Below are 16258 nucleotides of genomic sequence, written 5' to 3'. Positions count from 1 at the left end.
TGCACGTGGTGCCCGTAGCCAGCGGGGACGGCGGCGCTTGAGGAGCTTCCACACTTCTTTTCTCTTCCAAGGAGCAGTTCCCTTTGCCATGTGGAGAAGGTCAGTGGATCAGAGCCTCTGATGTGTTCTGTTCTTAAATTGTGTTCGAATTTCATCGCTACATGGGAAAAAAGTACCGTAATATGTATTATGGGGGGGGGCCCAACTTTTTTGGTTAATCCAGTGCTGGTTTTCCAGACTCATTGCTCAGTGTCTCACATCATTTGCTATGTTTGGTGGCAGCAGTGCCCAGGCCTGGTGTGGCCACAAGCTGTTGCAGGTTGGCACGTGCAGACAAGGTGCTGCAGCGCAGGCCGGGGCAAGGGGCTGCTCTGAGCAGCACTGAGCACCAGAGAACCTTTATTTCGGGGTGGAAGATAGCACTGAAAGGGCAAGTAGCCTTCTGGAGTACCAATGCTCAGAAAGGCACCAAGGAGGAGAAGCAGGGCGATGTCCTGCCCTTGGGCTGGCACTTGTGCTCTTGCAAGACAAGTCCCAAGCRGCTCTATCCAAGTGGGAGCAGCGGGAAGCAGCGCCCAGTTTATGTTGAGGTTTCTCAAACACCTTTTCGTCAGTAAAAAGGTACCCCAGGAATGTGGAAATTGGATTCCAAGGTCATCAAGAGGATGAAATTTATGTGAAGACTTTAAATAGAGAAGATCAGGCTCATATATGCTGCGATGGGCAAAGAGGAGGCTTTCATGGCACCTGGATAGACACTGCACTTCAGCAAGATGAGATGTATATTTTGATGGCAGTGGGATTGCTTTTTCAGTCCATAATGTCTTGGCTCCACTCTGCACCTGACAGCAACTTCAGAAATGATTCAGGTGCTTTATAGGTCAGACGTTTTCCACGTGTGTGTTAGGTCCCAAGCAGGCGAGCTGGAGCAACACRGCCGCAGCGCTGCTCCCACCACGCCGGTGGCTTCGAGCAGCGACTCGGTGTTTGCACCAGCAGCTCCCCCTCGCCMCGACTTGTTCAGCATACGGGCTGCTAAAGTTGGACCCTCTCGAGCTGCTCTGCAATATTACTCATAAAAGCTTTTCCATTTGGAGGAATTTAAGATTTCTTTTAAAAAACTGCTTAAAGCAGCATGTTTTAAACCATCATTTTTTTCCAGACACCATAAGAACRGGCTGCTCATTTTAAAGACCTGACAGTTGTACTTTCAGCAGCAAAAACTCTTTTGCTCCTTAAGTGCAGAAATATTTTAAGATTCCCATTACTGTAAATCTGTTACAGAAAGTGGAGGGTTTTTTTTTTTTTCCATAAAACCAAAATGCACCCAGTTTCCTGGACAATTTGAAGAATTGTTTTGTTGGCATCTAGTAACAGTTGCTCAAGTGCTTCGATATTTTCCMTACAGAGTGAAGGTCACATGTTGTCCACGCAGACTGAAGGCTGTGGAGGCAGTTGAGGTGCCCAAACTGCTGCCCGTGGGTTTAAGCTCCTGGTGATAAGACCTGACCAGTGGGAGGACACGTGCTTGCAAGTGATTTGAGCTGGAGCAGTGCGGATTAAAAAATAATGCTTGGCATTTTTGCCCTATTGTCTGTTTACRCTGTGGCACTGAAACCAGGCCTAAGCTGCGGCTGCTGCTTGGCTGTTGCTCCATGGATGACGTTGCCGCTTGGGCCTCTCCCAAGAGGGAGATGTTGCTGCTTGGGCAGACAGGAGCTCAGGACCTCTCCCCTGAGCTGCTTTAGCAGCTGGACCAGCAAGGGAGGCGCTGGCAAGGCCAGGACTAAGAAGAGCGGGCTTTGTTGGGAGCCAGGTGTGCGCGGCTGCTGTTCTGCCTGTGTCTTGATGCATCCATGTTCTCTTCTGTGCAGGGGAATCAGAGTTTGCTTCCATGACTCACAGCCCATCCTATGGATCATACGGACCACGGAGGACCTGAGACTGGACAGGAAGCCTTCCGGAGCTACAGTTACGTCTTCCCTAGCACTGATTCTGGGAAAAACACTCCAAACAGTCATTGCTCCCTGAAGAGTGTGTGACCTTTGCTTTCTTTTTCTTCTCCGACCCTYCGTTTTTTTCCTTCATTGGAGCATAACTGAGACTCAGCATCCACTTGTCACTTGAGGAATGTACTGGGTCAAAGCCCCGCAGACTTCCTGATTCTTTTCGTCYCTTCTGCTCTTTCTACCTTTGGTTTTATTTATATGTGTTGTTATTTGCCCTCCTCATGCCCGTCCGTCACGGCTGCCCTCGGAGGGACGCGGGTGCCAGAGCTCCCTRTGTAGCCCTGGACGCCAGGTGCCTTTGGTGATATAGGTGCCATTGCAGTGATATAAATAYCTGTTTTTCCCTTGATAACGGATTGTTACCTCCCACAAAAGGTGCGTGCGAGAGCGGGATGCAGCTCCAGGCTGCACGGGCAGCAGGGACATGCAGGGGCAGGAAGGGCTGTGGCTGTTCCTGCATCCATGAGCGTGTTTTCCAGCTGCTACACTAATCCAAGTGAGTAGTTCTGCAGCCTAAAACATGGGCCCTTTCACATTAATTCTGGAGTGGTGGATTCCAGGATCCCTAAAGGGTGATCCTGATTTTCGTGAGTATCCTTTGTTCTCACCTTACACCCTGTTCACAATCAAAACCAAGCAGTTTCCAATGACAAGGGGATGGAGGCAACCTCACTTGCATCTCCATCCACTGGTAACCCTGAATTCTTAAGTAGCCTTTTTTATCTGCAAAAAAAGAATTTTAAAGACTTGTTGAATGCGAGCAAATATATGCAATTCTTCCATTCCCAGGCGCACGCTGTGTGCAAGCTGTGAAAACGTTTTATCTGGTAACTTAACGACAAAGCAGATTCCTTGGCTCCCAGCACAGCTGAAGAATAAGAAACACCACGAGGCTTCTAGGGTCCCAGCAGAGGCAGGTGCCAGCGCCAGGGACGGAGCCGGTGCCGCCAGCACCGTGTCCTTGTCACGAAGCTGCCGCTCCCCGCGGGCTCGCGCCACCTTTGCGCTGGATCTATGTATTAAAAAATAAATATGTATAAAATACAAAATAAGGCTGGTAAGTAACCAGTGAACGGGACTGAAAAAAGCAGTATTTTTCTTTTACGTGACATTTTCATAACCAGAAAAAGAAAGATCTGAAATACTAATCAGACAAATAAAAAGAGAGTGCATTTATTTTTTTGTATCACTGCAAGTATGTTGGAATATGCAAGGACTGTGGTTAAAATTAGAATGTATGAGGCATATTTAGTTCATACTGAAAAAAATCTAACAGCATTTCTTGGTTCGTGCATTTGAATGATCTCTGGGTTAGATATATAGATTTTCTATTTTGTTTTAATTTGTAATTTTTTTCCCTTCCATGGATTTTAGGTACACATAACTTATGTCATTTATTTATGGTCTTTTATACCTAGTTTGTAAAATTGTAAAATAGCGAACAATGCAAACATTTGCATTTGAAAATAATAAAGTAGTTGCTGTACAAACCTGAAATGGGCTGATACTCTATAATTGCATCCCTTTAGTGTTTAATGTGTATCCGTGACAGAGCCGAGCACGGATTTGTGAGCACTAATCCTGGTCTCTGCTCCAGAGGGGTTAATTCTCTTCTCCCCACGTGCTTGTGGACTGAGCAGCTCGCAGGTTTTCCAAGCTTTCCCACTTTCTCCGGTTGCACATCCTGCAAAGTGCTGAGCGTTCCTAACACGGGAACGATGCAGCTGCCACCCGGACCTCGTCAGTGCTCCCGATGTTTTTTCCTGGGGGATACAGAATCCCCAGTGGGGACTTCTGCCTAAGAATAAACTGCAGGGTCTTGCTACTAGTTTCCCTTGAACCCTTGGGATACTCTGGGAATGTTCTCCCTCTGCAGCTACTGCCTGTCCCTTTCCTGGGAACAGTCAGTGCCTGGTGGGAATCCGAGAGCTTTTGCACTTCACTTTGGGCCAAGGTATCTCTTGTCCCTTTCAATACCCAAATCTAAAGGAAAAAAAAAATCCTATCAAAACATTCAGCAGAATGGCTTCATTTTCTTCAAGTATATGGATTTCAGTGAAGGATCTCGTTGYGGAAAAGACTATGAGCACCTGCAGCACATTTGTTCTCACTCTCTCCATGGATCTTCTTGCCGGCCTGGAGGCCGGAGCTGCCCGTTGCAYGTAGACACGTGCACTTGTGCCTCGACACGAGCACACAGAGCAGCACAGGGCACAGGGACGGAGCAAGGGGCCGCGTGAGGAACGGCCACCTCTACCTAGGGGCTGGGGCTGTCTGCACGGCAAGGAAAACAAGTGGATTGTGACAATTGCCAAAGAAAAAAGCCCTGCTATACACTAAATCAAGAACATGATTAAAGCTGGAGCTGCGTTTTGGGCCCTGACCTCGTTATTTTACCCTTTCTCCTTAAGGAAGTGCCCTTGGGCCACGGCCTGATTCTCTGCTCAATGGGTTGCAGACCTCTGACATATCTTATTTCTGGCTGTGGCCCTGAACATAATTCTTTGTTTACGGGAGTCTCCTCGAAAGCTGAATGAAAGAAGTTTTCTTCAAGAAGATGAAATTAAAAGCTAACGCATTCCTTTCCAATCAGCTCAGTAAAATGTATTCTCCATGCATGGATGGCGAAGGCAGCCACAGGAATACTCTCCAGCAACTTACTTTTATGCAGGCAATAGTATGTAGGCCAATTATACTCCAGTAATCTGCTCTYGATTACCAGCCTGTAGGCAGGCCAACAAAGGCAATGAAATCCTTGTCCTTGCCGTGCGTGTGGATGTGTTCGTGATTCCGCTCTGTAAAGCCCTGTATAATGACCTAAATGAGCTGAAGTATTTGGGAGTTCTCCTTTATTTATTTAAGGAAAGCGGGTCAGCAGAAGAAACCATCAGCATAGGGCTCCTCGGCGGCCCCCCATTCCTGCCAATGCAACTTGCTCCTTTGGAGTCAACCACTACAATCTCGGCCCTTGGCAAAGGCGGCTCCCTACTCCCGTCTTGGCCGGCTTTGCTGTCAGGTCTGACTTCTCCCTTGGCCAAACGATGGTGGCTGCAGCCCTTGCTCCTCAGAGACCCCAGTGTCACCAGCGTCCTGGGGACTCTSTCGGGCTGCCCAGCTACGGCTGCTGAAGAGACAGGACATCCCTGTGTCTCTGGCCAACTTTTGATCTCTAGTTTTCASAGATGRAGGAAAGAAAAAGAAGAAAGAAACTAAGCAAATAAAGGAAATGCTCACAACTGTTTCCATGTTTTGAATAACTTCTCAGCTGCACCTTAGCCTGGTTCTGAGGCTCAACACAGGCCACCCGCTCCCTTGGGCTTGGGCCTCCTCCACTGTGGGCCAACTCAGCTGGCTCAGCTGCACCAGCGAGAGCTTTTCAATACATTTCAGCTATTTTTACTTGCACAGGTGGAAATAAGACACGAAYCTGAAGTGCTGAAGCACCGTTCCTGCGGCAAAGCTGCTGCCAGGGTGGGTGCGTGGCACGCACTACTGTCACTGCTGCTTGTTTCCATATGTYAGGACAGCTCCAGCAGGGAACAAACGTAGGAAACACCCTGGAGGCTCTGGGTCCAGGGCAGCCCTGCCTGCAGGTGCCTCAGCCTTAAGGGAAGGTTCCCCCTTGTCCTGCTAAACCCAGCGACAGAGCAGGGCCAGAGCTGGCCTGGCACTGGTGGAGAGAGGGAAGTTTCCAAAGGGATTTTGTACCCGTTGAAGTCTTTGTGGAAGTCTCTGCTGTGCTCTCTACCACTCTGTGATGATAAAACCTTCAAGATCCATCCACCATCTCTTCAGGGGGGTGCCCCTCTCCSCATGATGGAAACTTTGTTGAGGTGGAGCTGGCTTTCTTGTTCAGTGGCAACAGCAGTGGCTGTTCTTTAGTCCCAACTTCCATCAGGATTCTTCTAGAGCTTCTTGGCTACACCAGCTACATGTCATCTACTGTTATGGTGTCGTCAAGGGACCTTCTTGCAAACCATCAGCCTCTTTCTAGAATGCATTTTGAATCTTAGGTGAAGTCCCTACAAATCCTTAATACCATTATAGATTTGGTTCGTAAAACTCTTTCTCTTTTTACCAGTGCATAGGAATAGGCTGCTTAGGGAGAAAACAGTAATACACTTTTGACACTGCATCTCCCTGCACTGCTGGCTCCATTATTTCTGCCTCCACCTGTGGGCAATTGGRACTGGTCACCTGCAGCACCCATTACCTCTGCAAGGCACATTAAGGCACCTGCGGCCAATCTGAGGTGAGGCCAGGCCCAGCTGGAGGGCATCTCTCATGAGTGCAGATCAGGGCTAGAGCTCCCTGTCAGCTGGCAGTTGTGCYGACCTGAGGAGGAACCTCGGAGCAGCCAGGACCCTGAGGATACAGGAATGTTTTCTACAGCTTTGGACTTCATGGCAGCTTTGGGAGTGGCAGCGGTATCAACAGGTACGAATAGTTGCCTCCGGGTGATGGCAGGTGAAGCTCCCTGAGATCATCTGGAGTGATGTAGGTGTTGAGGCTGGTTCCCCAGCTCTGTCATGGGGGTTGGCGCTGGCTGCCTTAGCCTGGGTGCCTGTGCAGGTATGTTCTGCACCCGAGAGGGCCTTGGCCTTCCCATCCGCTTACCCAGGYGGTGGGGGAGCAGCAAGCAAGCGTGGCTTAATCAGAAACACCCGCAAAATCCTGCAAAGTTTGTGTCCGTGTGTGTATTTTAATTGAGAGCAGAATCTGTATTATTTATTGTAGTTCTGCATGGTCTGATAGGGGCTCTGTTCTGTCCTCYCGAAGTTGACTGTTGTCAGACACTGAGCCAACTGACACGGGTGTTCTTTATTCACAGTGGATGAAAAGCTTTAGGGACTCATTCCGTATTTCTGGAGCACTGTAACGATCAAAGAACTTAGAGTAATAAATATGCAAGGACTTTGGCCTGTCAGCAGAACCACCAGTACACAGTTACAAGTTCTACCTAAAGCTCTGTTTTTTAATATATATTTTCATCTGAAAAAATACATAAATTGGAGTTTCACTGTTCATTGCTGTATTGCTGTTGGCAGTGCCACTGCTGTACTCTTTCAGCCCTGGCTTTCAGTCCCTTGACCCACTCACCCTTGGTGCAGACCAAGTCCCTCTTCCTCAAGTCAAGCTTTGCCTGATAGTCCTTGCTGTTTTGTCACTGCTTCTTTCTTATGCTCATCCCAAATTACTCATCTTCCCTATTCTCTGTCTCCCATTTATGTTGCTTCCTGACAAACACCCTGCTCATCCTTCGCTCTTAAATTGCCCCGGGGGAGGTTTTCCACTTCCCCTTGTCCTGACTGTGCTGTGACGTCCTGGTAGATCCACCCTGATTACAGGGCTGGGGAAACTCGTGCCTGTCACGATGACGCACGTCCAGCATCACAACAGCATCTCRTGCAGATCAAACCGATTTGGGGGTAAATGACAACCAGCCCCGCTGCAGGTGTGGGGTGCTGGGCGCTTCTTCGGTCTTGGCTGCCCCCCAAATGCTTTCCCTCACACGTGTGCCTCGTTTGGTGCATGAGTTGTCCCTCATCTACAAATGAAAACTTGCACRTGGGTTTATTAAAGAACTGCCCAGGCAATTTAAAGTGTTTCTGTAACCTGTCCTGCTTCCCAGCGTGGGACAAGTCACCAGCTGATTTTGTAATGCCGAGTCTTATTTCCTTGCTGGGTCTTTTGCTCATCCACCCTTTTCCTCAGTGGTTCTAACTTTAATTTACTGTTAAATTTATGTTAGCAGTAAGCCCTTTGTGCTAGGATTAGAAAGGGATATCTATGGATTTATAGGCTTACTGTTGGAAATCAGAATGCCATTTTAGTTCATCTCATAATCTTTAATATCTCATTATTAGTAGGAACACCATAAGGAGTCCTAACTTGAGTAACTGGAGGTCCTATTTGTGGAAAATGTCTCCATGGCAAAGTAGGAATCTGTGCAAGGAAACAGATTGGTTTCTTCCAGGTAGAACTTCGTCTAGGCTGCATCCCTGCAGATGAGATGAACTGCAGTTGGGSATGTAACTAGGGCAGCCCTGGAGCTGGTGGCATCAGCCCCGGAGCGGCTCCGTTTGTCCTGTTTTGCAGCTCTCCCCCTTGCCTTCAGCCTAGGGGCTGGGCCTGAGGCTGTGGTTCAAGGGAACCCCTGAAGTGGCGAGCCCTGGCTATGTGCTCATTTGTGAAGGAGATCTGGTGATATGTGGAAATGCTCTTTTTGTTTATATATCGTTTTGTAAACTAAGCTGGATCATTTTAATGGATTTGCTGAGGAGCACGGCTGATGGTTCAGCTCATGAGCTGTCGTCTTTAATTCATCACTATCTGATATTCAGTGTGTGACTGGGCAAATGAATTATATGGCATTTTTTTTTACTCGTAGCCTGAATTAATCAAATCTTCTCAGCAAGAAACCATCATTTAAAAAATAAAATAAAAACAGTCCCCCATGCAGTTTGCATTCCAAAGGCCAGATTTCCAGAGGTGCAAAGCAGCCTTGGAGCTGGCTCAAGGAGCCAGCTGGGCCTTGCTTGGCCCAGAGCAGCACGGGGCCAAGGCAGTTGTCCTGCAGCGAGCAGTCACGACTTGCAGAAAGGAGCCTGTTCCCAAGTCTCCGAAAGGGGAGAACTTGCTCATTTTTACAGCTCTCTCAATACCAGGTGAAGTCACAAATTAACAATGTTCCATCTGKTCTGATGAATTAAGAAGACACAACACGCTATCTATAATAACTAATTAGCAAAGTAAAAAATCTAAGAATGCAGAATCTGTTGTCTGTTAAAGAGTTGGGAACAGGGACAGCAGACCTGAGGAGTCTGGATGTGGCCCGAGACATGGGGTGGGTGTTTGTAATGTGTTACACGCCTCCCTCCATGCACATCTGATTTTGTGCTGTTATTTCATTTGGTTTGTATATTTAAAAAGCAAAATCTCTGGTCTTTCCTCATGGAAGATTGATTTTTTTTTTTTAATCTTTGTTTTAACTGGACAGTAGTTAAACAGATTTTTGTCAAAGTAAAAATCCTAAGAATATCCTAATACCTTCTTAAAGAACAAATGTTTTTCAGGGTTCAGTGAGTTGTGTGAACCAAGTGTCAGAAGTGGGAAATTAGACAGGCTGGGAGATGGAGGGGAACTGGTGGCAAAGAGGAATAGTAGAACCCTGGCTGGGAGAAACAATATTGGATATTGCTGCCTTTGGGTGGAATGAAAGGGCTGTGCCCTTGGCTGGTGCTAATTGGTCTAAGTCTGCTCAACTTAGCAGAGGATTGATTCACAGCAGCTGTAATCCTACAGTTAAATCCTGTCCCCACTGGGAGTTTGATCATTGTCTGCAAAGGAGGAAAGGTTTTTACCTGCTCTCTTTACGCAGTCACGTTGCACGTCTCATAGTGAACAGCAAAGACCTCGGTGCGGCTCTAGGAACCGCAGGCGGCCGCTTCACACGTGCTCTTGAAACGCTAATTCCTGATGTCTAATTTGTTACTTTTCAAACAAATTTGTTACTTAACAAATCGAAAAGTGCCACCTTGCCATATTTTCAAACTCAAGTCAGGTGAAGCTTTGGGTTTGGCTTGTTTCATCACAAGGGTTTGGGCGCACCCCACAGAAATGAAGACTGCAGCTCCACGGCGGTCACCTTAGCTGCTCTTTGCAAACACACATTTATTTGTGCGCTCCTGCTTTTTACCAACCACGTCACCCATCAAGTGACTGTGAGTCCTTGCTCATTACAGGGTAAGCCCAAGGAAGCCAGACACGCATATGAGACGTGAGCCAGGCCACCCGATCCCTCTGGCAAAAATGGCAAAAGAGTGGCAAAAATGATGCTCCTCAACCGCACTAAGCCCATTGCCCATAGGATACCTGGGGGCTGCTTCCACGTGGACCCTATCCATGTTTCAGAGCGGATACAGCAGCTGTAGGGCAGTTCATATGAACCATATGAACAGGAACACAGCATGAACCACCTCGCATTCTTGTATCCCTTATACTTTTTCCAGCCTGGATTTTGGATCCATCAGAAAGCAAGGTGTGTTGAGGTGGCTGTTGAGGCATGTTTCTGCAGTTTCAAGCGTTGTCTTTGCTTTATTTAAATACACGGAGTTATAAGGTGTGCATGCAGCCTAGTGACAYATTCCTAATCATCTTATTCACATATGTTGAATTTAAGATGCRAAATTCAACTTCCCTTTGGAATAAACTAGGCTCTGTTCCTCAGGCTCTGAATGAAATAGTGCAAGAAACACCAGAATCCCTCTGTCAACACTGCACAGACAGACACAAAGCCAAGACAAACTCCCCTCACAGCACAGCAAACATCCACACGCCAGCATGCAGGAAATGGGGACGGGAGAGCAGAATCCATGGCTCCAAGATGAGATATTCCCTATGTATGTGTTTTTGTTTGCTTGGTGTTTTTTTTTCTCCTTTTCCCCTGAATATATGTAAGTATTATTTATTTAAAACATGACTAAAAATTAGTCCTTCTGTGACTGCTTTTTGATACAGAGATGCAGAGCACGTGGGGYAGAATGTTTGCRTTTAGGGGATGGCCTGCTCAATTTTAAAACTAGAATGCCAGTTTTTAGGAGGACACAATGGGTAACCAGTGTGTCAGCATGGTGGTATCTTCAGATTTCCATAAGGCAAGATAAAACAATAAATCTCTCTGTTTCTGCTTTCTTCAGATTTCCTCTGTACCTTGTCCCCTGCTGGTGAACCTTCCCACTGATTCTTTGGGGATCAGTGATCTTCTCYGATTCTTTTCCCAAACTTCTGCTCCATGCAGTTACTGGCTTTCCAGCTTTGCTTTTGCTTTATTTTTCCTCTTCCTCCCTTACTGACTCTATAATTAAGGTTTTACTCCTGTGTGTGTTAAGATTGCTGCCAGTCACTGCAGTATCTGAGAACTGTAATAGACCAATCTCTGTTTTCTGTAATTTTATCTCAAATAGAGCTTGCTTTTTTATTTTATAAGCAATGAGAAAGTGGTTCATAGCCATCATTATCTAAAAGCTTATTACAGGCTTCATAACCCTGGCAATATTCTCGTGGTGATGCTGTTAGCACATGCTCGAGGCACGTTTGGGAGGGAGGGGAGAAGTTAAGACTTGAGCAGGAAAGCGGGGCAAATAATTATGGCGGGGAGAGCTGATTTAGGATATGTATGAGTGTTAGATTGAATGAAATTTGCTTTTGCAGTCAAGCCACATCCCTGCTCCTCGAAGCCGTAAATCACACAGTCTGATCTGTGTGTACTTAGTAGTTATTTCTCTATTTGTTAAAAGAAATATTATTTTTTTGAAAGTAATAAACAATGTTCAGACTCTGCCTTTCTTTCTCTCTACGTGGCCAATGCCACATGAACCAGCAGCCCTCAGTTGTGAGCAATGTCCTGAGCCCCAAATGCCACCTTCTAGTTGCCTATTCTCACTTGGAATTTCCCTTTGGATTTGCCTGGGGGCTTTGGCTGTTCTAACAGCACTGTACATYGCATGGACACCTTGCTGTGGAGCAGGAGGGCTGGACACAGAGCAGTCTGTGTAGCCCTGTCCTTCCCTCCTGTTTCACCACACTACCCCGTGCATGGGGCTGGCCGCAGTCCTGTGTCGCGTGCARCTGCTTCAGGTCCTTCCTTGTCATTTAAAGTAAAGCAGCGTCCTGAGCCCTGACTGGAAATGTGGGAAATGTGCCATCAGCAGCAGTGARTCGCTCGGGACATAGATGCATGGACTGGAGGCCGCTCACTACCAAATTGTCCAAGGCTTTAGTATCAACTAGTGCAGAGCTGAGGTCAAGAGGCGGTAGCAGGAGGGCAGCTGGRCAGCTTGCTGCTTCCCGTGGCTCTCCTGTCCAGCTGCCCTCAGAGAAACCCCTCGGCAGTTTCTGTGAAGGCAGGAACAGGTATCAACACCAGCCAAAGGCAGATTCCCACCCAACTCCGGCCAGGGTCCGGGAGTTGCTCAATTCCAGCATGTGCTGCTGGCCCCTCTGCACGGGAGCACTGTAAATCCACCCCACGCTCTCCCTCTTATCCGAATCACGATGCAGTTATTAAACAAAATGTAAGTCTATTTCATATCTTCTTTAATACTTTGAAAAGTGAACAGTATAAGGCTTAATAAAAGCTGAATGCTCCAAAACTGCTGTTAGAACTGAAAATATGACTATATCAAAAGACTTTACAAGGGCAGGATTTTAATGGCTGAATAATACGCTGGAACGGAGCAGTAATTTCTTCTCAAATCCTGGGATGAATTATTTATGCTTTGACAACATTATGTGTCTCTAAAGCAGCTTTTAGTTATTCGCCTATTCGAGGATACAGCTGATCCTGCTGCCCGCTCTTGTAATTACATTAACCTCCTGACACTACATGACAAGCTTTTCCTGTGAACTGCGATCAATAGCCCATAACTGCTACCTATTTAATAGGGCCACAGTTACACTTCAGTACAGATATAATTAGCTCTTTTCCCCCCTTTCTCTTTTAACTAAACATGGAAAAAAAAATGTTTAAATTTAAAAAAAGAAATAAAATACACACACCAAAATAAAGGCTGTTTGGGAAAAGAATAAAAGCATCCAGGTCCCTGAATAAGCAGGCACTATATTCCCTGAGTTTCTGTTCAGAAGTGTACAGCACTTCCCTTAGTCCACGTGTGCGTTTGAATGGCACTGGGAGCTGCAGCACACGGGGACGCGTGGGACTCGACCCCAGGAGTGCTGGTAGAGGTGGGCAAGGCTGCGAGCTGCCACAGGTGAGGCCTGTGCACGTGAGGTGCAGACGGAGSTTTGTTTCCCCTCTGCTGTCCCCTAGCTCTAGTATAAGCAGAGCACTTTGTGGCACGTCACTAGGCTGCTTTGTCTCAGGGACAGGTGCACATCTGGTTGAATACGTGCAGGTTTGGGAAGGAAGTTTGGCCTCGCTGCATCCCCAGCTGCAGGCGGGTTGTGTTCCGCAGCTCATCTCTCTGCTGCGGTAGGGCTCTCTGACAGACCTGCAAACAGCCCCTAACCGGGAGGGCCTCAGGAAGCGTGCGGCTCCTTCACCGCGCGTGGGTGGCACTGCTCATTCAGGAGGGCCGGAGAAYGCGGCCCCTGGCCTGTTCTAAAAGCCTCTATACCCGTGTCTCAACAGCCCTTTGCATTTCTATGCCTTAGTTTGCAAAATAACCTTTTGGAACTGAAGAGATATTTTTACTTCTTTTTTTTTTGTTTTTTTTTTCTTTTGTCTTTTTTCCTTTTTTCTTTTTCTTTTCTTCCTTTTGTCTGTTGCTTTTGTTTTCTTTTTTCCCTTTTCTTCTGTCCTCTTTTCCTTTTTTCTTTTCTTTTTTTTTTAATTTTTCATTTTTTATTTATCTTTCTTTTCTTCTTAATTTTTAACTTTTCAATTTCTTTTTCTTATTTTTCTTTCCTTTTCTATTTTTTTCGTTTATTTTTTCTTTCCCTTTTCTCTTTTTCCCCTTTTTCTTTTTCCTTTTTCCTTTTTCTTTTTCTTTCCTCCTTTTTTCTTTTCTTTTAATTTTTTTCTTCCTGTTTTTCCCCTTTTCTTTTCTTTCCTATTATTTCTTTTTTTGCTTTCATTTTTTATTTTTATTTTATTTTTTTTCTTTTTTCTTTATATTTACTTTTCTTTTCCCTTCTTCTTCCTTCCCCTTTTCCCTTCTTCTTCCTTCCCCTTTTCCCTTCTTCTTCCTTCCCCTTTTCCCTTCTTCTTCCTTCCCCTTTTTCCTTTTCACTTTTTCTTTTTTCCTTTTCTATTTTTTCTATTTTTTTCCTATTTTTTCTTTTTTCTAATTTTTTCTATTTTTTCCATTTTTTCCATTTTCTACTTTTTCCTACCTTTTTTTCCTACCTTTTTTTCCTACCTTTTTTTCCTACCTTTTTTTCCTACCTTTTTTTCCTACCTTTTTTTCCTACCTTTTTTTCCTACCTTTTTTTCCTACCTTTTTTTCCTACCTTTTTTTCCTACCTTTTTTCTTTTTTCCCCCCTCTCCCTTTTCTCTTTTATTTTCTATTTTTTTTCCTTTTTTTCCCCTATTTTTTCTTGTTCTTTATTTTTTTCCTTTTCTTTTTCTATTTTTTTCTATGTGGGTTGTGTGTTCAATGATGCTGCTCTTTTTAAAAGATTTAGATAAGCATTTTTAAGGAAGCTCAATAGCATTTTCTATGCAGACAGCTTGCAAGAAATGTTTTATCAAGATCTGGGCAAATCAAGCTCATGAGGTTCTAACTTGTTCAAGGATTGGAGAATCAGAATCTAGATGGTTTTCTCTCACTAGAGACACCTTTTAATATTTATGGAACACTTCAGGTTGGAGCACTCCATGGGATGTGCTCACTTGAGCACAATTCTGGGAGGTCAGGTGCCTAAGGGTCAGGTGCCTGGCTTTACTGGCAAAAAATTCTCTAGTTTTTTGACTTCAGTGGCAGATTATCCAGTCTTTCAAAGTATACCTGTAGTGATAAGTTTCCTGTGGTGCAAACATGACAGAAACTACCTTCAGTCCATATTATTCCTTCACTTCTAGTAAAAATATATGCTTTTTTTTTTCTATTTTTGTACCTTTAATTTACTTTGTAGATGCTACAGACTGTAGACATTGCAGAAGTTATAGAAGGACTCATGGAAAGGACAATTCCTTATTCATACAGAAAGAGAACTTTAACTRATCTACAATGTTCTTCAGAGTTGGTGTGAGGCTTGAGGATTAACATCATAGATTCCTCAGAGGATTTACTTTCGCTTAGTAAATATTTTATTTCCAATTTCAAGATGTAGTTTTACCCCAGCCTTAAAAAAAATCAAACAGAATAACAGTTATAAAAGCATATTTTTTCCTACAAAAACTTCCTTATTAGTGTGTGCAGTTAATATCAAGATACATTTTGCAGCATAGATGGGTGAGTGGAATTGTTAATATCATTCTAAATTAGAGTAATAATGTTGTTTGAGATGGTAACGAGAAGCTCCAGGGGACAGCAGAGAAGTAATCAAGTATAAGGCAGAAGATCCCAAGAAGCTCTGAAATACGTTCCCATTTCTCCCAAGAGACAAAAGACAAGAAAGAGAAGAGCTGAATTAGCAGTTAATAATATATAATGAGTTAGAAGTTTGAAGTTTATGATGATTCATAATTATTGCAAGAAACCAGTTGGTCGATTCCTGAGTTCAAGACAAGCTTGTTTTCCCGCATGCTGACTATTGCCACTGGCCGTGCTGGGGAGGTGCGCTGCCTTTCAACAGACCTTAATCCCAGGGATTTTCTTCCCCTTCCTGCAACACGTCTGACAAGTGAGCAAAGGGTTGGGCTACGTTTACTTTTCCACCTCCATGAATGAAAAAGGGAGGTCAGTCAGATTTTCAAAGGTATTTTTGGTGACACTTTCCTCTCTCAGATTTGTAGATCCCAGCAGCTGACAAGGTTTGCTACAGCATGTTCTTGTGAAACTGCTGTCCTAGGAAAAATGAAAAATTATCTGTTTCTCTGCAGAAGGGAGACTTCCTCTTTTTATGACTTCTGGGGATGTCAGAAGCTATGAAATGTGACCCTCTTGTAGTCCTGACAGTCTTGAAAAGAGAGTGAATGAGAATGTAGGAATGAGAGAGTGATGAAGGACCCCAGGGGAAAGGAGGAGGAAGAGGAGGAGGAGGGATGGGTCTYGGCACTGCACCAGTGAGCAGGACARAAAYGAACACCGTTGTGGCAGAATAGATGAGTACAAAAGATGGATATTTTGGAATGTACTTATTTTAAAAGTTATTTATCAGCTTGATAATTTTCCAAGGTTAACACCTCCCTGACCCAAAGGAAGACCAGTCATAGTTTTTCTACCATTTTTAGTGGTTAGTGGTATTAGGATACTACTAGGAGACTGCAGTCTTTCTTTGAAGCTTTGTGTTACTGAAATATGTGACAGTTCTTCTACCAAAGATGATATTCCCTATTTAGGGTAAGGGAAGGTTTCTTTATCCATAGTTTACCAAGTAGGAATTTAGCCCTACTAAGGGGCAGCTCTTTTTAAAGGTCATCCAGAAGGTATGTGATGAAGCAGGAATAAGTCAGATCCTCTGGATCATAGACCTGTTCCTTAATCACAGGGATATCTTCCTTGCTTCATTTTTACCATCTGAAATGTTCTGAGAAACCTTTCTGAATATACATTTGTTCAATGGTATTRCAAAGTTAACACGAGTCATCTGGCTGGAATTTTCAGTAACAAATCATATCACT

General features: G+C 44.9%; 1 long non-coding RNA gene across 1 annotated transcript; it reads left to right on the top strand.

Moving 5' to 3' along the window:
* The first annotated feature begins 53 nt into the window (after window positions 1-53).
* LOC112947880 lies at window positions 54-3109 on the top strand. Its single transcript, XR_003249491.1, has 2 exons — window positions 54-99; window positions 1875-3109. It is a non-coding gene; the product is annotated as an uncharacterized LOC112947880 (long non-coding RNA).
* The last annotated feature ends 13149 nt before the right edge of the window (window positions 3110-16258 follow it).

Source organism: Nothoprocta perdicaria, unplaced genomic scaffold (assembly GCF_003342845.1).
Source record: "Nothoprocta perdicaria isolate Ctin4 unplaced genomic scaffold, notPer1 scaffold_25, whole genome shotgun sequence".
Taxonomy (NCBI): domain Eukaryota; kingdom Metazoa; phylum Chordata; class Aves; order Tinamiformes; family Tinamidae; genus Nothoprocta; species Nothoprocta perdicaria.
The sequence above is the reverse complement of the archived record's forward strand: the minus strand, read 5'-3'. Positions and strand labels throughout refer to the sequence as shown.